This window comes from Chionomys nivalis, chromosome 1 (assembly GCF_950005125.1).
Source record: "Chionomys nivalis chromosome 1, mChiNiv1.1, whole genome shotgun sequence".
NCBI lineage: Eukaryota > Metazoa > Chordata > Mammalia > Rodentia > Cricetidae > Chionomys > Chionomys nivalis.
This window is the reverse complement of record NC_080086.1, coordinates 81102990-81128463: the sequence shown is the minus strand read 5'-3', so window position 1 is coordinate 81128463 and position 25474 is coordinate 81102990. Positions and strand designations below refer to the sequence as shown.

The 25474-nt window shown below is 38.2% G+C and overlaps 1 pseudogene; it reads right to left on the bottom strand.

The window, feature by feature from the left end:
- Positions 1 to 15508: 15508 nt before the first annotated feature.
- Positions 15509 to 19424, bottom strand: LOC130876414 (immunoglobulin kappa variable 4-1-like; annotated as a pseudogene).
- Between the last annotated feature and the right edge of the window lie 6050 nt (positions 19425 to 25474).

Sequence of the window (25474 nt, the reverse complement as noted above, 5' to 3'; positions counted from 1 at the left end):
CAATAGTGGAGGCTGGAATGAAAACACACCGTGCTGGCACAGTAATATTTTTTTAACTTTTTTTTTATTCTTTTTTAATTAAAATTTCCACCTGCTCCCCGTTTCCCATTTCCCTCCCCTCCTCCCAAATATTGCCCCCTCCCCCCACTCCCCTCTCCCTATCCCCACTCCTCTTCTCCTGCCCCCACACCATTCCCCCTCTCTCTGGATACTGAAAAATAGTCCAAATTCTCTGCCCTGCCGGAAGACGAAGGTCTTCTATCTACGTCCAGGAAGGTGAGCATCTAAACAGGCTAAGCTCCCACAAAGTCAGTTCATGTATTAGGCTCGAAACCTAGTGCCATTGTCCTTGGCTTCTCATCTGCCTTCATTGTCCGCCATGCTCAGAGAGTCCAGTTTCAACCCATGCTTATTCAGTCCCAGACCAGCTGGTCTTGGTGGGCTCCCAATAAATCAGTTCCACTGTCACAGTGGGTGGGTGCATCCCTCGTGGTCCTGATTTCCTTGCTCATGTTCTCCCTCCTTCTGCTCCTCAATTGGGCCTTAAGAGCTCAGACCGTTGCTCCAAATTGAGTCTCTGTCTCTACCTCGATCCATCGCCAGATGAAGGTTCTAAGGTGATATGTAAGATATTCATCAGTATAGGATAGGATCATTTCAGGTTCCCTCTCCTTAGTTGCCCAAGGTACCAGCTGGGGACATCTCCCTGGACACCTGCGAACCCCTCTAGAGTCATGTCTCTTGCCAACCCTAAGATGGCTCCCTTAGTTAGGATATATACTTCGCTGCTCCCGTATCCACCCTTCCTATATCCCAACCATCCCAATACCCCGAGCTCCTCCCATCCTCCCCTTCTCATGTTTCTCATCCCGTTTCCCCTTTGCCCCATGCCACCTCACCCGCAAGTTCCCAGTTTTTGCCCTGCAATCTTGTCTACTTCCCCTCTCCAGGCGGATGACTATACGATTTTCTTTGGGTTCACTTTCTTATTTAGCTTCTCTAGGATTGAAAGCATTCTGTTGTAAATGCATCATTAATGTAGAAACATTTACAACAGTCATAAGTTATACTCTGAGAAGCCATAAAATAAAATGGAACTTAGCACTACTTAGATGCCATAATTTCAATGTCCAGGACATCAAGGTATGAAAAACAACAAGGTTTACAAGACTTTTCCCCAACAATGTACCCTCTCATCTGGAACCCAAAACCTACAACAGGAGAGAAGTTGACCCCATCCTTGAGACCTGGAATAGAGGCTGCTTTCTGGGCACTGGCAAACTTCTTTTAAAGGTGCTTTGAGCGATTTTCACTGCAGCTAATGTATTAATGTGCAAATAAGCTCAGAAAATTTGACCTGGTGCTCAAAGGACACCTGCTCTTGGGTCACCCTTTGGCAGTCAGGATTAGCAAAGAATTCCCTAGAGTATTCTAAGTGGTGTATCCCATCTAGTTTCTTTTACTGGCCTTTTGTAATTGTTAGATTCTGTTATTCTGAGGTTCTATTAGCACTGCCACTGCACTGCAGTAAAGGATGTGGGTTACAGAAGCACTGTGATCACTAAGAATTAAACTTTTCTATTTATTTTAAAGAGAAAAAAAAACTTTTTTTTTTCATTTTACACACCAGTTCCAGTTCCCACTCCATCCCCTTCTCCCCATCCATCCACCTAACACCCCCACCCCAGCATCTATACACTACTCAGATATGGTAAGGCACATTGATTTGGATAAGGTTCAAGGTCCTCCCTACCATATCTAGCCTGAGTAAGGTATCCATTTAACAATAATAGGTTCCAAAGAAAACCAGTACAAGCCGTAGAAGTAAATTCTGGTAACACTGCCAGTGGTCCCACAGCCTGCCACAGTCATACAACTGTCACGCACATTCAGAGGGACTAGTTTGGACCTTTGCTGTTTCCTTCCCTGTCCAGCTGGAGTTGGTGAGCTCCCATTAGTTCAGGTAAACTGTTTCAGTGAGTGTATTCATCATGGCTTTGACATCTTTGCTCATATTCTCACTCCTCCCATTCTTCAACAGGACTTTGGGAGCTCAGTCCAGTGCTCTGATGCAGGTCTCTGCCTCTGTTTCCATCAATTACTGGATGAAGAATCTATGGTGATATTTAAGATACTGATTTGTTCTTGGATTCGGTTTGCCAGTATTTTATTGAGAATTTTTGAATCAGTGTTCATGAGCGAGATTGATCTGTAATTCTCTTGGTTAAGTTTTTGTGTGGTTTTGGTATCAGGGTAACTGTAGCTTCATAAAAAGAGTTTGGCAATGACTCTTCTGTTTCTATTATGTGAAACACCTTAAGGAGTATAAGTATCAGCTCTTCTTGGAAGTTCTGGCAAAATTCTACATTAAAACGATCTGGTCCCAGGCTATTTATTTATTTATTTATTTATTTATTTATTTATTTATTTGGTTGTGAGGTTTTTTATGACAGCTTCTATTTCCTCATGACTTATAGTTCTATTTAAATTGTTCACCTGGTCTTGATTCAATTTTGGTATATGGTATTTATCTAAAAATAAGTCCATTTCTTTTACATTTTCCAACTTTGTGGCATATAGGCCTTTGTAGTAAGATCTAATGATTCCCTGAATTTTCTTAGTGTCTGTTCTTATGTCCCCCTTTTCATTTTTTTCTGATCTTGTTAATTTGCATATTCTCTCTCTTCCTTTTGATTAGTTTGGATAGGGGCTTGTCAATCTTGTTGATTTTCTCAAAGAACCAGGAGGGAGGGCTAGGGAGTAGGGTAAGTGGGGGAGCAGGAGGGGAATGGGAGGAGGGGAGAAAGTGTAAATTTTTGAGTGGAAAAAAAAAACAATCAATTATGTCAGAAATAAATAAATATTTTATAGAAGAAGAAGAAGAAGAAGAAGAAGAAGAAGAAGAAGAAGAAGAAGAAGAAGAAGAAGAAGAAGAAGAAGAAGAAAGATATTGTTTAGTCTGACTACAGAGCAAGGCCAGTTCAGGCACCATCTCTTCTATTGCTTAGTGTTTTAGCTGGGGTCATCCTTGTGAATTCTTGGGAATTTCTACCTCCAGTTTTCTTGCTAACCCCATAATGGCTCCCTCAATCAAAATATCTGTTTACTTGTTCTCATCTCTGTCCTTCCTCCACCTCGAATATCCCATTACCTCAAGTTCCCCTCCTGCCTCCCCTTCTCCCCTTATCTTCCCCTTCTGTCCCCCATGCTAACCCCAGACCCATGTTCCCAGTTTTGTCAGTCGAACTTGTCTAATTCCGCTTTCCAGGCGGATTTATGTATGTTTTTCTTAGGGTTCACCTTGTTACTTATCTTCTCTAGGACATGAACTATAGCTTCAATATCCTTTGCTTTACTGCTATTATCCACTTACGAGTGAGTACATACCACGTTGATCTTTTTGCATCTGGGTTACCAGACTCAATATTTTTTTTTTGTATTTCCATCCATTTACTTGCAAATTTCAAGAGGTCTTTTTTTAACCTCTGAGTAAAATCCTAATGTGTAAATGTGCAACATTTTCTTTATCCAGTCTTGGGATGAGGGGCATGAGAGTTGTTTGCAGGTTGATCCTACTTATATGAGAATATGAGTGATCTTTTCATTTTCTAGTGTCTTCTTCAATTTTTTTCTTCAAAGATTAAAGTATCTGTTAAACAGTTCTTTAACTTCTTTGGTTAGGGTTACCTCAAGATAATTTATGTGATATGGCTGTTGTGAATGGTGATGTTTCTCTGATTTATTTCTCAGTTTCCTTATCAATTTTATTTGGAATTGCTACTGATTTTTTTAATTGATATTGTATCCTGCCACATCACTGAAGTGATTTATCATTGTCGAACTTCCCTTGTTGAGTTTTTGCCATATAAACTGCAAATAACAAAAGTTTAACTTCATCCCAAAAATGCAGGAATGGTTCAACATATTAAAATCTGTCTATGCCATCACCATATAAATAAACTGAAAGAAAAAAAATATAATCATCTAATTAGATGTCAACAAAAACGTTTGACAAAATCCAACACCCCTTTATGATAAAGCTCATGGAGAGATCAGGAATACAAGGAACATTTCTAAACATAATAAAAGCAATATAAAGCAAGCTGACAGCCAACATCCAATTAAATGGAGAGAAACTTAAAGCAATCCCACTAAAATCAAGAACAAGACAAGTCTGTACACTCTCTCCATATTTATTCAACATAGTTCTTAAATTCTGGATAGAGTAATAATACAACAAAAGAAGATCGAGGGGATTCATATTGGAAAAGAATTAAACTTTCTTAACTCTTGAACTCTCTAATGATTATTCTGAAACATGGATACAAAAAACAAGGTCATAAGTTAAGAAAGCTGTTTTAATGAAGAGATACAAAAATTACACCAAGAACAATCCTTATTTCATGTCACACAAATATTTCCTCTAGCCCTTAAACCTTGACATTATACATCAGGTAATCAAAAGAATTAAACTTTTTAAAAAGATGCATTTGTTTTTATTCTATGTATATATGCGTTTTGTCTGCATGTATGTCTATGTACCACATTTGTGACTGTTGCACTAGGTTTCCAAAAAGGGCATTGGGTCACCTGCAAATATTGTGACAGATGGCTTTGAACTGCTGTATGGATGTGGAGAATTGAACCTATGTCCTCTGTAAGACAAGCAAGGGCTCTTATCCACTGCTCCATCTCTCTAGACTAAATTAGTTTTTTTTTTGTATCTCATAACAACAACAACAAAAACATCTTTTATTTTGTGAGACTTCGCAACAATAGAAAACAATTAGATTTAATATGACTGAGAAAAAAGAATATCATGGTTCCAATGAGAGGGGATGTTGGCTCCATTAAGAAGCTTTAAACTAAATGTCATCAGGAGCAGAAGAAGCAGTGAGATGTCATCATGAAATAAAGAAGGACAATAGAAACCTAAATTTAGAATAAACAGACATCACTGAGAACAAGCCTGATCTTTCTATTCTTCACTCCAAAGAAAATGCTGAATCCACATGAAGGCTTCACAAGCAGGGGAACATTTTACCCTGTAACCAGAAACCCATCCTCATAATCCACAGTTCCTGTCCATCAGCATCCAGTTTAGACCTCCCATTGGTCTGCGGACAGTGACAAATACCCTGACAATTCCCCTACTGTGAAACACAAAGCAGATAATGCTGCTAGGCTTGTGTCCCTTTGGATACTCAGTATACTCAGAATTCCACCTAGGACTATAGCGTTTAAGTAAAACCTCATGTCAGCTAGAAAGTGAGGCTTTTACATAACCAACATTTCCTTTCTCTGTGGCACCTGCGTGTACTGACAATGTAAGGAGAAGGCAGACATTTCTGTTTCCAGGTATTTGACAGTCTGAAATGTCTCAGACCCTGTATCCTTGAATATTTTTCTTATACTTGAAGGGACTGAGTGGAGCTCAGTATTCTCCAATCAAGGACATAAGTACACTGCAGCTTGACTGTACCCAGAAGGCCCATTTGGTAAAGCCTTAGTCTCCAGGATGTTGTTTTTATTTTTGGTGGTGAAATATGTGTAATTAAAGGTCCGCTAGGAAAGTTTGAGGTCCCTAACTCTGTGTTCTTGGGAGAACTGTGTGACTGTGATCTCCCCCTCTTTCCTCTCCACAAAGATCTTAGCTTTACTTCAAATACTCGTGTCCCAATGCCTCAACACAACCGCACACAGAGAGGGCCTTACTCCCACTGATCAGAACATCCTAATGAGCAAATATTAAACTCATTATCTAGTGATTGAAATAGGGAGGTATACCAGGCTTCACACTTTCATTGTAATTCAAAGCAAGAGATGCTTAAGTTATTGCGCAGCAGAGCACTGTAACACTCACTTTCATGGGTGGTAATGGGATGATTTTCATTATTGTTTTTATCCAGTGTCCCTGGAATAATAATGTGGATTGAATTCTTGTGTCACACTGCTATCACATCCTGCAGGAATTCTCTATTAGTGAATGTTAAAGATTTTTCCATCCTCTGTCTTCTATAACTTCATTATTTAACATCTCAATGATTTCATGAATGGATCTTTAACTTGTTTTTTTTTTTTAAATTGGTTTCTAGGCATTTTGTTTAGAAGTTGTGAATGGAATTCACTCTTGACTTCTTTCTTAGGAAGTTTGTTACTTTTACACAGAAAATCTACTGACTTTTGTCTGTTGACTTTATATAGTGCCTTTGGTGATAGAATTTTTAGGTTTAAAAATTCTGATTGAATTCTGAGAGTCTTTAAGATTAAGAATGTATTGTGCTCATTTGACTTTTTGCATTTTTTCTCAGTCATGTTTGTACATTTCTCTGAATAAGAGAGAGATTGCACTTGTGCCCTTCTCTCATTTCAGAATTGTGAAGCACTGCTCTGTTTTTTCCTATTTAGTATAATTATAAGAATGTTTCTCTCATTTATAATTTTGGTTTTTGCTTTAAATTATTTTGCAGTATTATTAAAAATTTCTTTCAGAAACCCATATTTGTTTCATTGTTGTTTTTTTAATCCCATTTTAACTGTCTTGTCAATCAATTACAACACTGTCCAAGAGACAAACAATAAAAACAGCCAGTATGAGAATTGTCCAGATCTATCATCCTCTTATTCTCCACAACCTCTGTTGCTAAAAGACCCTTGGACTCTGGATCAGTAATGAAGTTCCATGGATAGGGCCCTAGATCTTTGGTTCTGAGCTGACACCCACATAGCTTCCATAACCTTTGGAAATGCTTCAGGGACATGAAGTTGTGCAAGCCTCTCTTGTGTGACGGCGTAAATGAATGCAGAAAGATTATAAAAATATATACAGCTTTAATAAGGAAATAGACTTACAGGACCACAGGTTCCCGCAGAGAACAGGAAAGGCAGAGCCAAAAGAGAGGCTGCTGGGATCACACCCGGCAGATTTATCAGTAAACATTAGCCCAAGGCGAACATGCCCCCAATGGGTGGGGCTATATCCCTACATCTCCCCCTTTTGTCTAAATAAGATAGAACTAAACCAAATACAACTATATACAATAATAACAAATAATAAATATAACAAACAATATTGAGAACAAAAGTTTTGCTAAACATTCTATCTCAAGGAGTCTAAATAACATAGAGAGTAACTACAACTATATAATCTTCAACTCCATCAAAGATCTGAGAAGGGAATAAATATTACTTAACAATCGAGAGATATCCAAAATGTGCAACAATTGACAGAGACAACTGACTACCTGGGCAATCACCCAAAGTCTCGTTTGCAATGTTGAGTCAACCAACTTTGGCTAAGGCCTAACATAACTGGCATACCATTCTTAGAACTATCCTACCCTGTCTTGGCAGGATAAGACAATCCTGTTTCATCCACTTAGAGATATTCTGTATCTTTGTCAGAAGTTGAGGTATGGGCTTTTCTTAACCCAAAGGCCAGTTCTGCCAAGAAGACAAGCTCCCAGTGGAGTGTCTTTGGTGCTCAACGTTCTCTCGGGAGTAGAGTGGCGTTGCCAGGAGTAATTGTGTCTCGTTGGCACAGAAATTTTAGGTTAGATTAAAGGCCATTTTCTACAGCTCTTCGAAGAGGCTGAAGATCATACTATCTATACTAAATATAATCTTTATGTAACTAAAAGACCTGATTAACTTAAAAATAAATACGACAAACATATAATTCTCAATACCTATCTAACTTGAAGACTAAAAGAATAAACAACTGTGCAATATATGAAGACAATGATCTTCAATTGTAAACAATGTCATAGTATCAGAGGTAGAAATGTACATTGTAATATGGTAGATGTATCAATACAATATAGACAAAGTTATAAGCATACTCATACAAAAATAGAGGTAGTAACACTCACATTCAATATTCAATATATCAATATACAAGAAACAGTACCAATACAATTTTCTATAAACAGTAATTCACAAAAACCAATCATCCCATAAAACCAGTTAATCCCCCTTCTTCCTCCTCTTCTTCTTTTTTTTTATTTTTTATTTTTTAGTTATATTATTATTATTTCTGAAAATCCGTTGTCTACAATTCCTTTTCATATGACCCATTTTGCCACAATTAAAACATTTGGTATTCTGATGTCTCCTTTTACCATTGGAAATTGCTTCTTCTACCCATGCTTCCGTGCCATAGTCAAATGTATCAACATCTAGTGTATGCAAGACCCATTCTTCCAATGGCGCTGATCTGAGCTTTAAAGGTCCCAAAATCCTTTTGCATTCCACATTTGCATTTTCATAAGCCAAAGTCTCGATCATTATACGTCTTGCTTCTGGGTCAGATATCCCAATTTGTACAGCTTTAGTTATTCTTTGTAAAAAGTCAGTAAAGGGTTCTCTATGACCCTGTTTAACTCTGACAAATGATTCCATCCTCTGTCCTGGGTCTTGCACCCTGTCCCAAGCCCTTAAGGCTGCTGTAGTACACATGGAGAGTGTGTTTTCATCCAAATTAGCTTGTTCCTGAGGGTCAGAAAATTTCCCCTCTCCTAGAATTTGATCTATGGAAATCTCAATTCCCTTTGCTCTTTCCTGCTGTTCTAAAAGTCTAGCCTCTTGCCTGAATAAGTATTTCCATTTTAATTGCGATCCACTCTCAAGGACAGCAGAGCTCAGTTGAAACCAGTCAGAGGGTGTGACTTTATTTGCTGTGGCCCAAGATCTTAGCATCTCTTTAACAAAAGAGGCATTCATTCCAAAAGTCATTACAGCCTGTTTAATTTCTTTGAGATCATTCATACGGACAGGTTCCCATGTATCTTCCTTGATGACCCTAGGGTTTCTGGAACCAACTACTTTCTCTGTTGTTACAACTGGAAAGGCAGGTAGAACTGTAGGTAGAGCTTTGTGGGAATTGTCCCGGAGAGATTTACCCACAGATTTAGTTAAAATTTGCCTTTCTACCTCTTGCTCTTCTTCCCCAGAATTTAGAAATTCCTCAATCTTTTCAATTCTATTCACCATTGCCTTTTTAATGTCTGAATCTCCTGTCCAGAATTATGTTCTAAAGCCTTCATTGAGGATTCTAAAGTATGAAGTTTGTCCATTAGAGATAACATCTCATCTTTGGACATAATTTTTATAGCATACACCGTGCCTTCTTGTATTGACAATCTTTCCACCAATCTGTCATAAGCTTTAGACAAAATCCGATTGTCACATTCAGCAGTTTTGATTCTCTCAGTTAATGTTTCAGTTCCTACTGAAAGGGACTGAAGCTTATGATCCAAATCAGCTGTTCCCTCTTCCATAGTAATGAATTTCTCCTTAACATCAGCCTGTACCTCTTCTAAATTTTGTTCAGTTTGTCGAGTTGCGTTAAACAAAGATCTGTTCTCTGCCTGGAGAACTTCAAACTGATTTTTGAGAAGATTGTTGTCATTCTCAATTGTTTTTAAGCGTTCAACCTCGTCTCGTAAAGACTTTATCATATTTCTATTATCAAACCATATAGTACCAAGGAAAACTACGAATCCCAGAAAGATCCATATCTGTGGGCTGACAGACACTTCTTGTAAAATCTCCCACATGGTACAATTGAAAAGGCTGTTAAAGTCTTGAATGGTAATGTTTTTAAACATTTTTCTTATTTATAAAAGAAAATTATGTACCTGTAATGACGTTTTCCTGCCAGTGGTGGCGAAAGAAATGCACCTGAGTCCACGTGGTCTAAATCAGAGCCGGTCTGAAACAATTAACCCAAAACAAAAATTATTGTACTGCCTGATGAGGGAAGGGGTTGGCAGCTTTTGCTTCAAAACCACAGGTGCTTCTGTTAAATCAGGCAGTGAGGGTTTGCTCTGTGGGGGTCGCTGCTCTGCGACTATATCGTGGCCTGGAGTGGGGGAAGGGAAAGCGAGCAGGGAGCGCGCTGTAAAAGCTAACAGGTTTTACACTTCCTGAGCTCCGGTACTAACTTGCTCGCAAAGGCTGGGAAAGATAGAGCTTGCACTCCCCCTGTGCCGGGGTGGGGGCAAAATAGCCCCACGTTGGGCGCCAAAATGTTACGCCGTAAATGAATGCAGAAAGATTATAAAAATATATACAGTTTTAATAAGGAAATAGACTTACAGGACCACAGGTTCCCGTGGAGAACAGGAAAGGCAGAGCCAAAAGAGAGGCTGCTGGGATCACGCCCGCCCAGCAGATTTATCAGTAAACATTAGCCCAAGGCGAACACGCCCCCAATGGGTGGGGCTATATCCCTACACTCTTGTGTACTCTCTCATTTCAAATTGAAGTCAGCAGACCTTTCTGAAATTAGCCACCCAGGACCTTTGTATGTGTATAGGCTGCCTTTTAATCCAAGGTTTATTTAACCCCTTCACAACCTTCTTAACATCCTCATCCATCATCAAGGAGAAAGTCGACATAATCCAACCCACCAAGTGAACTCTCAGGTTGTTGAAGACATTCATCTCAGCCAGTACTTGGGTTTCACATCAGTGAAGACTTCCTCAAAGAACCCATCACATTGCTCCTGTGCCTCCATCTCATTCCAGAACAGTGTGAGCCATCAGCTGTCTGTTCACTGTTTGGAGATTTATTTGATGTTTTCAATCAAGATGGTCTTGCTAAGGGTCAGCATACTGTGTAATCAAAAAACATCTGTCTCCTTGATGGCATGCTCCAATTTTGAAAGAAAATGAATAGTTGACATTGTCTCTTTGGGTGCTGACAACAGAAACCAAGTATTCTTCCTTTTTCCAGCAGAACCTGCATACAGGGCTGCACATGCCAGTTAATGTGTCCTACATTCGTAACTATATTCAGAAAACATCCTTCTACTGTAGGCTCATTCTGGGATTTATCCTGAGTTTAAATGAGTGTTCTATACTTACCAAGATGATGACAGGATTTCTGTTTCTGAAGTACTTTGTACTGAGTTGGAGTTAATATTTTTGGGTTTGAGCCATGCTTTCATTGCCGCATAGAAAGCAATTTGGTTACACTTTACCCTCCTGTTAATGTAATCTTAGATTTCATTTGCAAGAATTAGGAGGTCCTTGTGTTAATCAAGAAAATTCATCTCTTATCTCTGTAATTTTTTTTTCCTTTTGAATCTTTATTTTGATATCTGGATAATCCTGTCTCCCCAAATGAAGTCTGGTTGTATTCCTTTCTTTTCTTTGGCATGGAACAGTTCCAGGGGTGTTAATGTTATTTCTTCATTAAAGGGTCACCATAATTCTGCCAAATACCTTGTGCTGCACTTTTTAAAAACTATTTGTATTATAATTTTGAAATGTACAATAAAAAACTGAAAATATTTTTTTACTCCCATTCCAGAAAGAAAATTAAGATTAATGAAGGCATTCAGGCCTAGAGACAGTTTCCAAATAAAGTCAAGTAGAGAACAGAGTGTCTTCCACCAGGGACGGTTGTTGGGGGAGGGATCCTCCATGTTTCCAAGCTTCAAGAGATCTGTCAGAGCATGGTAGATTGCAACATCTGACCAAGAGGGCCTCCCAGCATCTATCTAGGTTTGTCTTATAACACTATAGTCCAAAGTCAATGTGTATGCATTTGGAACTGTTAGATACTTTTGGTGACTCATTTTCTTTATGGCTGCCTTGGCCCATTAATTCAGCACTGTTCAGATTCTAATGTAATACTTTTTTACCATATGTGGTGATTTTTTTTGTGCATTAACAAATAAAGCTTGCCTGAATATCAGAGTGCAGAATTAGCCACAATTGTTAACCACAGAGGCTAGGCATTGGTGGCATGGTGGCACACACCTTTAATTCCAGCTTTCAAGAACACAGAGGCAGACAGATCTCTGTTAATACAAGGTCACCCAGGGCTACACAAAATTGATTCAGTCTAAAAGAAAAACAGCTCACACAAAAGTGATGCCAGCACTTGGCATCACATGCCTTTAACCTCAACACTAGGGAGATGGAGACAGGAGTGATATGCCTTGGCACAGAGAGGAGTACAAAAAAGAGGACACAGGAGCTCAGGAATTCAATCTAAGCAGCCCATCTGAGCAGTCAGTCTGAGAATACAATCTGAAGAGGCAGTCTGAAGACAAGATCACCCTTTTGATCTGAGTATTGGTAGAGGTAAGAACTCTAATGGCTGACCATTCTGCTTCTCTATTCCTTCACATTTCATGCCTGATAGCTGACTCCAAGGTTTTATTAATTAAGACCATTTGGAGTTTGTGCTACAAGCATAATTCTGCCAGCTTGGTTTTGGACCCCCATTCTCTCGGAAGATTTACTTTCAACATTTGACTTTCAGCACATGTGTATAGTTAACAGGTACTTGTGGTTGAATAAAAGAAACAGTTGAATATATTTTCAGTCTAGTCTAAAAATATGTGTGTCATTCTTGAAAAATGGGATCACATAAGGTTATTAATAAATGTTTATTAATTTCTATAATTTTGTTGAGGATTCTTAATGTAATAGATTGTTGATTTATCTTCCTCTGCCCTAATGCTCAACTACATTGGAGTTCCTGGCTTATGGTGTTGGACATGCTGATATCTCCTTTCCTGATAATAATTATTCATCTAGTTCTCTGTTGAAAGTATGATTTTTCTGTGCTCTCCTGATTGAGATGATCTTTATTTTTCTATGTACATAGTATTACTGTTGTATTCTCTAAAGTGCTATTTTCATCGTCATGAACTGTCATACCTTGTGATTTTCTTGTAATGTCTTTATTTCTCCCTCAATTTAAAATACAATTTGGCTGAACTTAGCTCAATTATTCCTGCATATTTCTGAAATAGACTGTTCCATGTTTTTTCAGTCTTTAAGGATTTGAATGAGAGTTCAGGAGTCATTTTCATTTGTTTGTCTTTGTAGTTGACTTAGCACCTTACCATTGCATATTTTGATATTTATTCTGTATTTTGCATTTTTTTTACAGAATAAGCACAATCTATGACATGAAGAGATAACTCTCCAGTGATTGCTATCTGGGTAGCTAAATGCCTTTTTTCATTTACTTTTTTTTCTAAATATGATGTTTTCCTATTCTTTCTTTATTCAATATACTCTATGTCTTTAGTTTTTTTCCAGCTCTCCTATATCTTATGCTTCTTAGTATTTGTGTCTTCATCATATGCTAGAATTCTTTGACATTATAATCATCATATAATTTTTAACCAATGATGTTTCAAAGCTATGTTTTTTTTCAATTTCAGTCTTCATACAGGATATACTTTCCTCCATTTTATTGAGTCTTATGGAGATTTTTTTTTTGTTCTGTGTGAAAGGAAAAGTATAGGCTCAGGACCCAAAAGGTTAGTTCTCAGCACAAAGCATATGTTTGTTTTACCCGGATGAGCAGAAGGCAAGGAATAAGAGAAAAGGCAGAATATAGAGGAAGAGTGAGAATGAGATTGTAACCCTGGAAAGGGGGTAGGAGTATTTTTAATGGTTTAAAAAGGACTGCATGTAAATAAAGAGAGACAGATATAGCACATAGGAAAATGGTAGTTTTATGAAGACAGAAACCCAGTGATAGGATGAGATGTTTAATTTTAGTGTATATGTTAATTAGGTGAGCCAATGAGGACTTTGATTGCTGGATTTTGGTGCTTTAAGAGTTGAACTTTGATAGCCTCTGAATGAAGGATTGTCAATATAAGCAAATAGACCTTGTGTCTTGCTTCAGGAATGTAATCTAATAGTTTTAGCAGAGGTAGAGGCAAATGGGGAGAAAGGGCAAGGCTTACCAGAGCCACATGTTTGCACTTATAGGTGTCCCTTCACTATGTGCTGTATTTGATACACTGAAATTTTACTAACATTTTAATTGTGATTTTCCCTTGTTCACTTATTCTGCCATGTTGCTGATTATTTTATCCATCTTGTTTGTGTTTTCCTATATTTTACTAGCCTTTCTCAGTACATCCTTGGCTGAATAAATATTTTCTTTGTATCTGTTGTGGTAATTAACTACTTTATGAATATATTTTAAAATCATCACTCAATATTTTACCCATTTCTGATCTTTAAGTTGAATCCTTGAGTGAATTAAGATTGAACCCTTTGGTGTATAATTTTGTTTGATTTTTCATGATCTTATGTTTGTGTATTATAATTCGTATCTGTGGGTTTAAGTACCCCTTTTCATTTATTTGAGGCTTTTCTAAATGTAGCAAACTATATTCAAGGTCTCACTGACCAGAATCAGTCTGCTTTAAGGTATTTGGAAATCTCCATTAATTTTATGCAATTTGTAACAAACTTGTTCCATGACATATCTTCAAAATAGGACAAGTTTCTTAATCAGGATGTGGACATAGTTAGAATATTTCATACATGGGATAACAATATATACCCCTTAAAATTGAGCCTTATTAATTGATGTGACATATAAATACTTGAAGGCAGGATTTATTGATACAATATTATATCAACATTAGAGTGCAGGAAGGTGCCTTTGTCTCCACAATTGGGAGTCAGATACAGAGTCTTCAGGAGGAGATGTGATCCCCAAAACAAAGACAAAAAAATTCCACAATTTCCTTCCTTTACATACTTAGAATCCACATATTTAGAATCTGCAAAGGCTATGTGTGTGTGTGTGTATATTTCTGTATGAGTTTGCGTGTGTTCCTGTGTGTGAATGTATGTATGAATGTATGTATATATATGTATGTATATATATATATGTGTGTGTGTGTGTATGTGGATATATGTGTATCTCTGTGTATAAATATACATACGTGTGTATGAGGGTGTGGGCGTGGGTGTATGAGCATGGGTGTGTGGGCATGGGAGTGCATAAAATATGACAGAGAGAAAATTAGAAGATACTCTGTAAGAAAAGATTGCAGGAAAGGGAAGGAGAAATGAGGAAGGTTAAGTACATATGTTCCAAATGTATGACATAACAGAAAAATCTTGCATTTAAGAAAATTATGTAAAGTAAATTTAAATCAATAAAAAATTTTAAGGGGCAACAAGGTGACTCACATGTCAAAGACACTTGACAGCATGCCTGATATCAAACCTCAATTTGAGTCCCAGAACCCAAATGACAAAGATAAGATCAAGTCCAGGCTGTCCTCTAACTTCCATATCTATACCATGTCAGATGTACACCTAGAAATATACACACACATACAGACAGACACACAAATGTACAATCTCATGGTCACAGAGAAAGGTACTTAACTGACTAGAACACAATAAAAAGTTAAAGAAAAAAAAACAGAAGAAATGGACACCAGTAAGGAAGTAAGAAGCCTTCTAAAATCAATAAATGCAGGGAACACTTTTCCCTAGAGCTTCCAAAATGAAATACAGCTTGTAGTCATCATCACTTCAGCCCATAGAGTCTTCTGATTGACACCAGAAGTCCAGAAGTATAAAAAGCTAAACACCTCATATATTGAAGAAACAGAGCTTGTGGTAATTTAGTTCTCCTTTGCAGTTTTGTATAAAACTTTCATACCAAAAACAAAAGAAACATTGAACCCATTACAGTTTGTTGAGCTCTGCAAACTTTTTCATCAGAGTTTCAGGAACACTGACTCTAAGGCAGAAGGGGAAAGTGTAAAGGACCAGGGTTGTGCAGGATGAAGGCAGATGGTGAGACTCTCAGAATAGTTTATTGTTGGAGGCTGAAGCACTTTGGGAGGATGGCTATACCACTGTTGGCAGTAATAATCTGCCAAGTCTTCAGCCTGGACACTGTTGATGATGAGAGCAAAATCTGTCCCAGATCCACTGCCTATGAAGCGATCAGGAACCCCGGTTTCCTGAGTGGATGCCCAGTAGGTTAGTAGTTTAAGAGTAATGGAGGAGGGTCATCTTTCTATCTGTTACTTTCACTGGTTATGTTAAAGTGAAAGCCTTTTGTTGTTGTTGTTGTTTAAACAGAAAAAGGGGAAATGATGGAGGAAGGTCATTGGTTAATAAAGAAACTGCCTTGGCCCCTTTAATAGGACAGAAAATTAGGCAGGCGGAGTAGACAGAACAGAATGCTGGGAGAAAGAAGCCAAGTCAGGCAGTCACCATGATTCTCTCACTCCAGACAGACACAGGTTAAGATCTTTCCTGGTAAGCCAGCTTGTGGTGCTACACAGAATATTAAAAATGGGTTAGATCAAAATGTAAGAGCTAGCCAATAAGAGGCTAAAACTAATGGACCAGGCAGTGTTTAAAATAATACAGTTTCTGTGTAATTATTTCGGGTAAAGCCATGCGGGCGGCCGGGTGCCGGGGACACAGCCCCGCCACTCCTATTACAACATAGGAGACTGCCCTGGTTTCTTCTGGTACCAGTTCAAGTAGTTCTTCTTGATGTTACTGTTGTAAAGACTCTGACTGGCCCTGCAGCTGACAGTGCTCTTCTCTCCTACTGACACAACCAAGGAAGATGGAGACTGGGTCATTGTGATATCTGCACAGGCACCTGCAATCAGGAAAAAAATGGTCATAAGTAATTAAAAAACCCCACAGAATTTAATACAGATGAAATTTGTCATTTTATAGCCTCATAATGTCGTATTGTCAGAGTGTATATCTTTTACAGGGTTGGGGAAGGAATTTTATAAGCCCGGGGATCATTTGAAAAAAAAAAAAGGGATAATGGGAAGATGGGATAATAGATTAGTACTTGTTGGTACTTGTGAGTTTTTGTTTTGAGACAAATATATTGGTATCAATTCTTATATATTGATACAATGTGAAATTATATTGACTATTGTATGCCTGCATGTTTCTACCTCTGTTTAAAAACATTTTTTATGTATTGACATATATTGTATTGATATATATATTATATATATTTACCATATTGCAGTGTACATTTCTACCTCTGATTAAGATACTTACATATTGTTTGTGTATTGATATATATTTACCGTACTGCAATGTATATTTGTACATTGTTTATATTTAGAGGTCATTGTCCTCATTTGTTTCACAGTTGTTTATTGTCTTAGTCTTTAAGATAGATAAGTATTGAGAATTATATAGATCAATAGTATTCTAAGTTTGTCATTTATAATTAGACTAATCAGGTTCTTTAGATACATAGAGATTATACTCAGTATAGATAGATAATCTTCAACTTCTTCAACGAGCTGTAGAAAATGGCCTTTAATCTAACTCAGAGTTTTGTGGTAGTGAGACACAATTGCTCCTGCCAACACTGCTCTATTCCCGAGAGAATGTTGAGCACCAAAGATACTCCACCTGGAGCCTTTCTTCTTGGCTGAACTGGCCTTTGGGCAAAGAAATGCCCATACCTCAACCACTGACAGAAATACAGAGTATCCGTGAATGGAAAAAACAGGACTTTCATATCCTGCCAAGAAAGGGTAAGATAGTTTTGACAAGTTTCTTGCCTTTGAAAATGGTATGTCAGTTATGTTAGGCCTTAGCCAAAGTTGGTTGCTTCAACACTGCAAACGTGACCTTGGGTGATTGCCCAGGTAGCTAGTTGTCTCTGTGATTTGTTGCATGTTTTGGAAGTTGTTTGATTGCACTTCCTAATTACTCAGGTAACATTATTTCCCTTCTCAGATCTTCGATGGGGTTGAAGACTATATAAATGTAGTTACTTTCTACTCATGACTTGGCCAAGCTATTTATTATACAAGACCTAAGCTAGTTAGAATAGGATATTTGTACTTATTGTATACAATTTCATAGTAGGTTTAGAACTCTCTTACTTAAACAAAAGGGGGAGGTGTTGCGGGAGGTCCTTCTGCTCCTCCAGCCAATAGCCGCTGAGATACCAGCCCATTGGGGCGTGGTCTCTCTCCCTTTAAAAAAGCAGCCACTTCCCTCCTCGCTCTCTCTTACTTCCTGCTCCGCTTCCGGCGACTAGACTCCCTTCCTGATTATGCAGAGGGCTGTTGTCTGGGACGGTGATCTGTAAGTTTTTTCCCCTTTAAATAAATAACCATTATATTAATCATAATTCCAAACTAGCGTGGGATTGTTTGTGACTTACACCTTCGCCTTGACAGACAAGGCAACCTGATACCATCATTCCCAGTTACTGTTGAGTACATATCTCCCCATGAACTCTGATTGGACTTGCATCTAATGGTCGCTTTCTCTCTCTCTCTCTCTCTCTCTCTCTCTCTCTCTCTCTCTTTTTTTTTATTCTTTTTAATTAAAATTTCTGCCTCATCCCCATTTCCCATTTCCTTCCCCCTCCTCCCAGACATCGCACAAGTTTGCATTCCCACCAGCAATGGATTAAAGAAATTTCTTTCTTGATGACACAGCCAGAAAGGATTGGGATTGGGTCAGCACAAAATCTGCACAGACACCTGCAATCAGGAATTCCAATGATCATGTATAATAATAAAAGCACAGAATTCAAAACTTATGAATTTGTCATTTAGTGTCCTTTTAATGCAATATTGACATAGCATTATTGTATAGAAAAATATTGCACCCTGGTACACATTGCAAACGTTTATATATAAAGAAGCAACTGTAAGAAGATTATAATAATTTGAAATTTCCCACCAGACACCCAGAGCAGCAAGGACATGAAGACCTGGGTCTGCAACTTGGTCCTATTCTCCTGACTGTCTGATGCTGCTCTATTCTCACTTCAAAATTCTGGTTTATAAATTCTGAGCAGTTTGGCTAGGCTGGAGGGGCCTATGCAAAGCAGTCAGTGAATACAAAAGCAGATTCCTGGGCAATTGTGGAAGAGTGGTTGGTGTCAATCAATAAGCAGAGATACCATCAAAGAAAGAATGAGGAATCACTGACTGAGAATGGCTAGCAGCTCTCCAACCAAAATCTCCTATATACTCTAATAGCTACTTTTGTTAAAATTCAAGACATATTCAAATCAGGTATCTTTTTCAGAAATCTTAGGAGAGATATCTTGGGAAAAAGATAAAATATGATCACAAAATCACAACAATAGAAGTAAGAAAACATGCAATAAAAGAAAACAAAGTTGGAGGGGAAAAGAGGAAAGGCAGAGAGAGAAAGAGAGAGATCTGGGTAAAAATTGGTTCATTATCTCCCATTTTCAAAGCCACTCTTTCACTGAGGAAAGTGAACAGTTGCACAGATATTTGGGTTCCTGATTTCATGATAAAAATTAGGCATAAGTATGAAGAGAAGTTGAGAATTCTCTCTGTGGAATTCCTGGGGAGCATTAATTTTATCCTGGGACAACAGAAGCTTTAATTTCAAAGTAAAGGTAGGCTCCAATGAAACTAAGAAGTATCACCCTACAACATTAGGGAACTGAAACAGGACTCAACATTTAGGGAAACAGAATGGGAATAAAAAACTGGATTTACACAAGAAGTCATGGCTGTAGTCCAACACTGACAACAATATCTATTCCAGAAATGCATACCTAGGGTAATTTACAAATGTATTGAAACTGGGTTGTTGAAGGAGCTGCTGCTGCGTTCCTGCTGCCTGGCTCCCAACCATCGGTTAGCTTTACTCAAAATAACAACACACAAACTGTATTCATATAAACACTGCTTGGCCCATTTCTATTAATGTGTGTAGCACCACTAGGTAGTGACTTATCTTGTCTAACCCATATTTAGTAGTCTGTGTAGCACCAGTCTTACTGGGAAAGATTCAGCATGTCTGACCTGGTGGTTTGCTTCATCACATCTGCCCTGGAGAGGGGAGCCATGGAGTCTGCCTCACTTCCTCTTCCTCCCAGCATTCTGTCCTGTTTACTCCACCCACCTATGTTCTAACCAATCAGGCCAAGCAGTTTTCTTTATTTATTAACCAATGAAAGCAACGGATATATGACACTCTCATGTGAATAACTGCATCCACAGAAAGCCTGAGAAAGCTTGGGAAAGAATAGACTAAAGCATGTTTTCTTGGTAACAACAATTTCTATGGTCTGCTCTGCTTGCCAGAGGCAAGCAAGTGCTCTCATTTAAGAGAGGCTTCCTGACTCAGCTTTAGCTGCAAAACCCTGCAGCTCTCTTAAGAGGTCCTGCCACAAAACACTTAAATGGTGTTGATAAAAGCCAACTGAATGCTTGTTTGAAGGTGTGGTAGCACACAACTTTAATCCCAATGCCTGGGAGGCAGAGGTGCGGATCTCTGAGAGTTCAAGGACAGCCTGGTTTACAGAGTTATTCCAGGACAAAGATATACAGAGAACCTTTCTCAAAAAAAAATATAAATAAAAGTAAAATAAAAGAAATAGAGGTTATAATAAAGCCGCACAAAGATGGAAAATACACAGAGAATCTTTATACTGTATGTTATTATGCTCCATTTGAATTGTTTGAATGCTGAGGAAGGAGTAACAGCTGCTAAAAGATATTTGTTTATAAATGCTATTGAAATAATCCAACATAGATATTTTGAAAATACCTTGACTTCAGAATTTGGATCTAAGGATATGATACTTTGGAAAAGAGTTTCTTCCTTTGTTTTCACAGACGATGAGACCCTGTGGATAGTTTCTATCCCAGTATGGTATGATGGACCATGCCCTCCTGAAGGGTTGCTGTGAACACCTTCAAAAAATTACTTCACTCGACTGCTGACTGAGGTGAATCTAGCACACAAGTTATACCATGAAAGACCTGAATAACAGCGCCCCCATACAACAGGAAGTAGTTTGGAGAGAAATAACTGTTCCCACGTTGCCAAATATTGTTTATAAATGTTCTTTTACATTGAAAGGGGGATATGATATGGATATGAATAATTTGCATTGGTATGGATTTGACTTTATTGATATAAATTTAAGGTCAATTTTGTCATATGTATATGTATTTCTGACCTTGACTAAGGTATTGTGATTGTGTAATTCATGTAAAAATGTAATGTATATAGGTTGTTAATGGATAATCATTAATAATAATCAAGCTTGTAGTCATGTTAGTTAGATTTTCTAGATGTGCATAGATATATTTTAGATAGACATTCTTCATATCTTTCGAAGACTACAGTATACGACATTTAATGTTTTAATAGCTTAGGACTTTTCATGACAATGAGACACTCTGCTCCTGACAGCACCAATCTACTTCAAGAAGAAGATGGGCATCGAAGAGGATCCTTATGGAGTTTGATAGCCATTTGGGCAAGAAACTGCTCTTGCCTGGACTATTGCATAAACTGGATACAGAGAACCCACAGAGAGAAGACTACTAAACTTGCCTAAAGGTGAGATGATCTTTCGGGGTTCCTGATTCATGAAAGAGTCTGTGAGACATTCTGCAGGACACAGCAGATAGTGACTGAACTGCCTTTGAAATTTCCTGCTTCATGAAAATGTCTCTGGATACTATGGGCCTGAAGGCCGAAGATGGATGCTCCAACGGTACAGAGGAACTTTGGGTGACTGTCCAGGTAGCGAGATGTCTCTGTCACTTCTAGAGTTTTGGAAGTTTCTTAGTTCTTGTTTACCTAGGTAATATTATATCCTTCTGGAGTCTTTGATGGAGTTGAAGAATGGTTAGTTATAGTTTTCCATTGTTATGATAAAAGATAAAATAGATGTAAATATTGTAACTGTAGTTCTTGCTTGATAACTGTTTTGTTATATGTAATTTTGCTATGTTAAAGTTAAAGCCTTTTTTTTGTTTAAACAGACAAAGGGAAAATGATAGAGGAAGGTCATTGATTGATTAATAAAGAAATTTCTTGGCCTGATAGGTTAGAACATAGGTGGGTAGAGTAAACAGAACAGAATGCTGGGAGCAAGAGGAAGTGAGGTAACATGCCTCAGACAGACACCATGCCTCACCTCTCCAGGGCAGACACAATGAAGCAAGCCTCCAGGTCAGACATGCTGAATCTTTCCCGGTAAGACTGGTGCTGCAAAGATTACTAAATATGGGTTAAGGCAAGATGTGAGAATTAGCCATTAAGAGGGTAGAACTAATGGGCTAAGCAGTGTTTAAAAGAATACAGTTTCCGTGTAATTATTTTGGGGCATAAACTAGCCAGGTGACCGGGAGCCAGGTGACAGGAACGCAGCCCGCCGCTCCCACTACACTGGGTTAAGATAGTCTTGCTGAGAGAGTAAAAAGGTAAAAATCTCTCCAGAGAGGAGTACAGTCATCTTAAATCAAACTATTTTATAAACACCAACAGACAATATTGGAGATGGTTAACTTTCAAAGGGAAAAGAATGTTTAAATAAAATGAAAATTAATAGCAATAACAGTAATCATATAACATGCGTGAACTATAGTGAACTCTGAAAGTGTACAAAAGAACTTAATTGTAAACCCAGTATCATGCGTAAAGTACAAGAAACAGAAAAATAAATACATAAAATATCATGGTAAGAAGTAGAGGATCACATCTCTATTCTGAGAACTGGAGAGAAAGAAGCAGAAGGATTATTCATTTGAGGTCAGCCTAGGGTGTAAATTCTTGGCTAGTCATAATCCATGCACAGACACAATCTTTCAAAAGATGTGTTATTAATCAAGTGGTTATAAGGCATCTCATGTCATATGATATTCATGATGAAGTAGTTATCTGATATTAGCATTTTAATGTTAAATCAAGAATTTCATTGAAAATTAAATATCTATTTATGTAACAGGCATTTCCCCTTTATTTTGCATTAATTCTATAATTTTATACATCCAATATTCATGTACAAAATGTTAAGTTATTTCTGATAAGCACATTCATATCTCCCTTGCCAATGGCTAGAAAACCATTAAAATTGACAGGAAAATGGCACATGGATTTAAAAAAGTTTCAAATCTCAAGTTCAAGAATGTGACAGATCCTGTTTTCGTATCCAATCTCTTAGCCTGTGCCTTTTTATTGGTGAATTGAGACCATTAATATTAAGTGATATTAATGACCAGTGGTTGTTAACTCCGGTTATTCTTACTGCTTTTGGTAGAAGAGTTTGTGTGTCTCCCTTCTTTGAGTTGTGCTGTTGAAGGGTCGCTAGATGCCTGGGTTATTGTAGGCAGTGTTGGCAATGTTGGATTCCTTGGGTTGTGATTTTCCTTCTATTACTTTCTGTAGGGCTGGATTTGTGGCAACATATTGTTTAAATTTGTTCTTATCCTGGAATGTCTTGTTTTCTCCATTGATAGTGAATGATAGCTTGGCTGGGTATAGTAGTTTGGGTTTGCATCCGTGGTCTCTTAGTTTCTGTAGTACCTCTATCCAGGACCTTCTGGCTTTCATGGTTTCCATAGAAAAGTCAGGTGTAAGTCTGATCGGTTTACCTTTATAAGTTACTTGGCCTTTTTCCTTTGCAGCTCTTAATATTTTTTCTTTAATCTGTATATTTTGTGTTTTGATTATTATATGGCGAGGGGACGTTTTTTTTTTTGATCCAGTCTGTTTGGTGTTCTGTATGCTTCTTGAATATTCAAAGGAATATCTTTCTTTATGTTGGGGAAGTTTTCTTCCATAATTATGTTAAAAATGTTTTCTGGACCTTTGAGCTGTGCCTCTTCTCCTTCTTCTATCCCTATTATTCTTAGGTTTGGTCTTTTTATTGTGTCCCATATTTCCTGAATGTTTTGTGATGAGAATTTGTTGGTTTTGGTGTTTTCTTTGATCAGTCCGTTTATTTTCTCTATGTTGTCTTCAGAATCTGAGATTCTTTCTTCTATCTCTTGTATTCTATTGATTATGCTTGTTTCTGTAGTCTCTGCTTGTTGACCTATATTTGCCATATCCAGCTGGTCCTCAGTTTGTGTTTTCTTCCTTGCTTCCATTTCAGTTTTCAATTCTCAAGTCCAAATGGATTAAAGACCTCAATATCAGTCCAAACACACTCAACCTGATAGAAGAGAAAGTGGGAAGTACTCTACAACACATGGGCACAGGAGAACACTTCCTACGTATAACCCCAGCAGCACAAACACTAAGGACATCATTGAATAAATGGGACCTCCTGAGACTGAGAAGCTTCTGTAAAGCAAAGGACACTGTCACTAAGACAGAAAGGCAACCCACTGACTGGGAGAAGATCTTCACCAACCCCGCAACTGACAAAGGTCTGATATCCAAAATATACAAAGAACTCAAGAAATTAGACCGTAAAAGGTTAATCAATCCAATTATAAAATGGGGCACTGAGCTGAACAGAGACTTTTCAACAGAAGAAGTTCAAATGGCCAAAAGACACTTAAGATCGTGCTCAACTTCCTTAGCAATCAGGGAAATGCAAATCAAGACAACATTAAGATACCATCTTACACCGGTCAGAATGGCTAAAATCAAAAACACCAATGATAGCCTTTGCTGGAGAGGTTGTGGAGAAAGGGGCACTCTCATCCATTGCTGGTGGGAATGCAAACTTGTGCAACCACTTTGGAAAGCAGTGTGGCGGTTTCTCAGGAAAGTCGGGTTCAACCTACCTCTCGACCCAGCAATACCACTATTGGGAATATACCCAAGAGATGTCCTGTCATACAACAAAAGTATATGATCAACTATGTTCATAGCAGCATTGTTTGTAATAGCCAGAACCTGGAAACAACCTAGATGTCCTTCAATGGAAGAATGGATGAAGGAAATATGGAATATATACATATTAGAGTACTACTCAGCAATAAAAAACAATGACTTCTTGAATTTTGCATACAAATGGACGGAAATAGAAAACACTATCCTGAGTGAGGTAAGCCAGACCCAAAAAGAGGAACATGGGATGTACTCACTCATATTTGGTTTCTAGCCATAAATAAAGGACATTGAGACTATAATTCGTGATTCTAGAGAAGCTAAATAAGAAGGTGAACCCAAAGAAAAACATTTAAGCATCCTCCTGAATATTAACCTTCATCAGGCGATGAAAGAAGACAGAGACAGAGACCAACAATGGAGCACTGGACTGAAGTCTCATGATCCAAAGGAGGAGCAGAAGGAGAGTGAGCACGAGCAAGGAACTCAGGACTGCGAGGGGTGCACCCACACACTGAGGCAATGGGGATGTTCTATCAGGAACTCACCAAGGCCAGCTGGCCGGGGTCTGAAAAAGCATGGGACAAAACCGGTCTCGCTGAACATAATGGACAATGAGGACTACTGAGAACTGAAGAACAATGGCAATGGGTTCTTGATCCTATTGCACGTAATGGCTTTGTGGGAGCCCAGGTAGTTTGGATGCTCACCTTAATAGACCTGGATGGAGGTGGGTGGTCCTTGGACCTCCCACAGGGCAGAGAAACCTGCTTGCTCTTTGGGCTGAGGAGGAAGGAAGACTTGATTGGGGGAGGGGGAGGGAATGGGAGGTGGTGGCGGGGAAGAGGCAGAAATCTTTAATAATTAAATAAATTAATTAATAAAAAAAAAAGAATGTGACAGAGAAGTAACTTCTCCAGTCAGTGTCTGACAAGTCGTCATGTGCTCTCCTTCTTTGCTAAACCTTGATCTTTGCATTGTGACAGCTGCAGTGAGCGCAGCTTGTGCTTTCATATCATTTACTGCTGCTCATTAAGATTGGACACATGGAGACTGAAACTTACAAAACCAAAGGTTCCTATGGTTAATTATGCATTTTTACG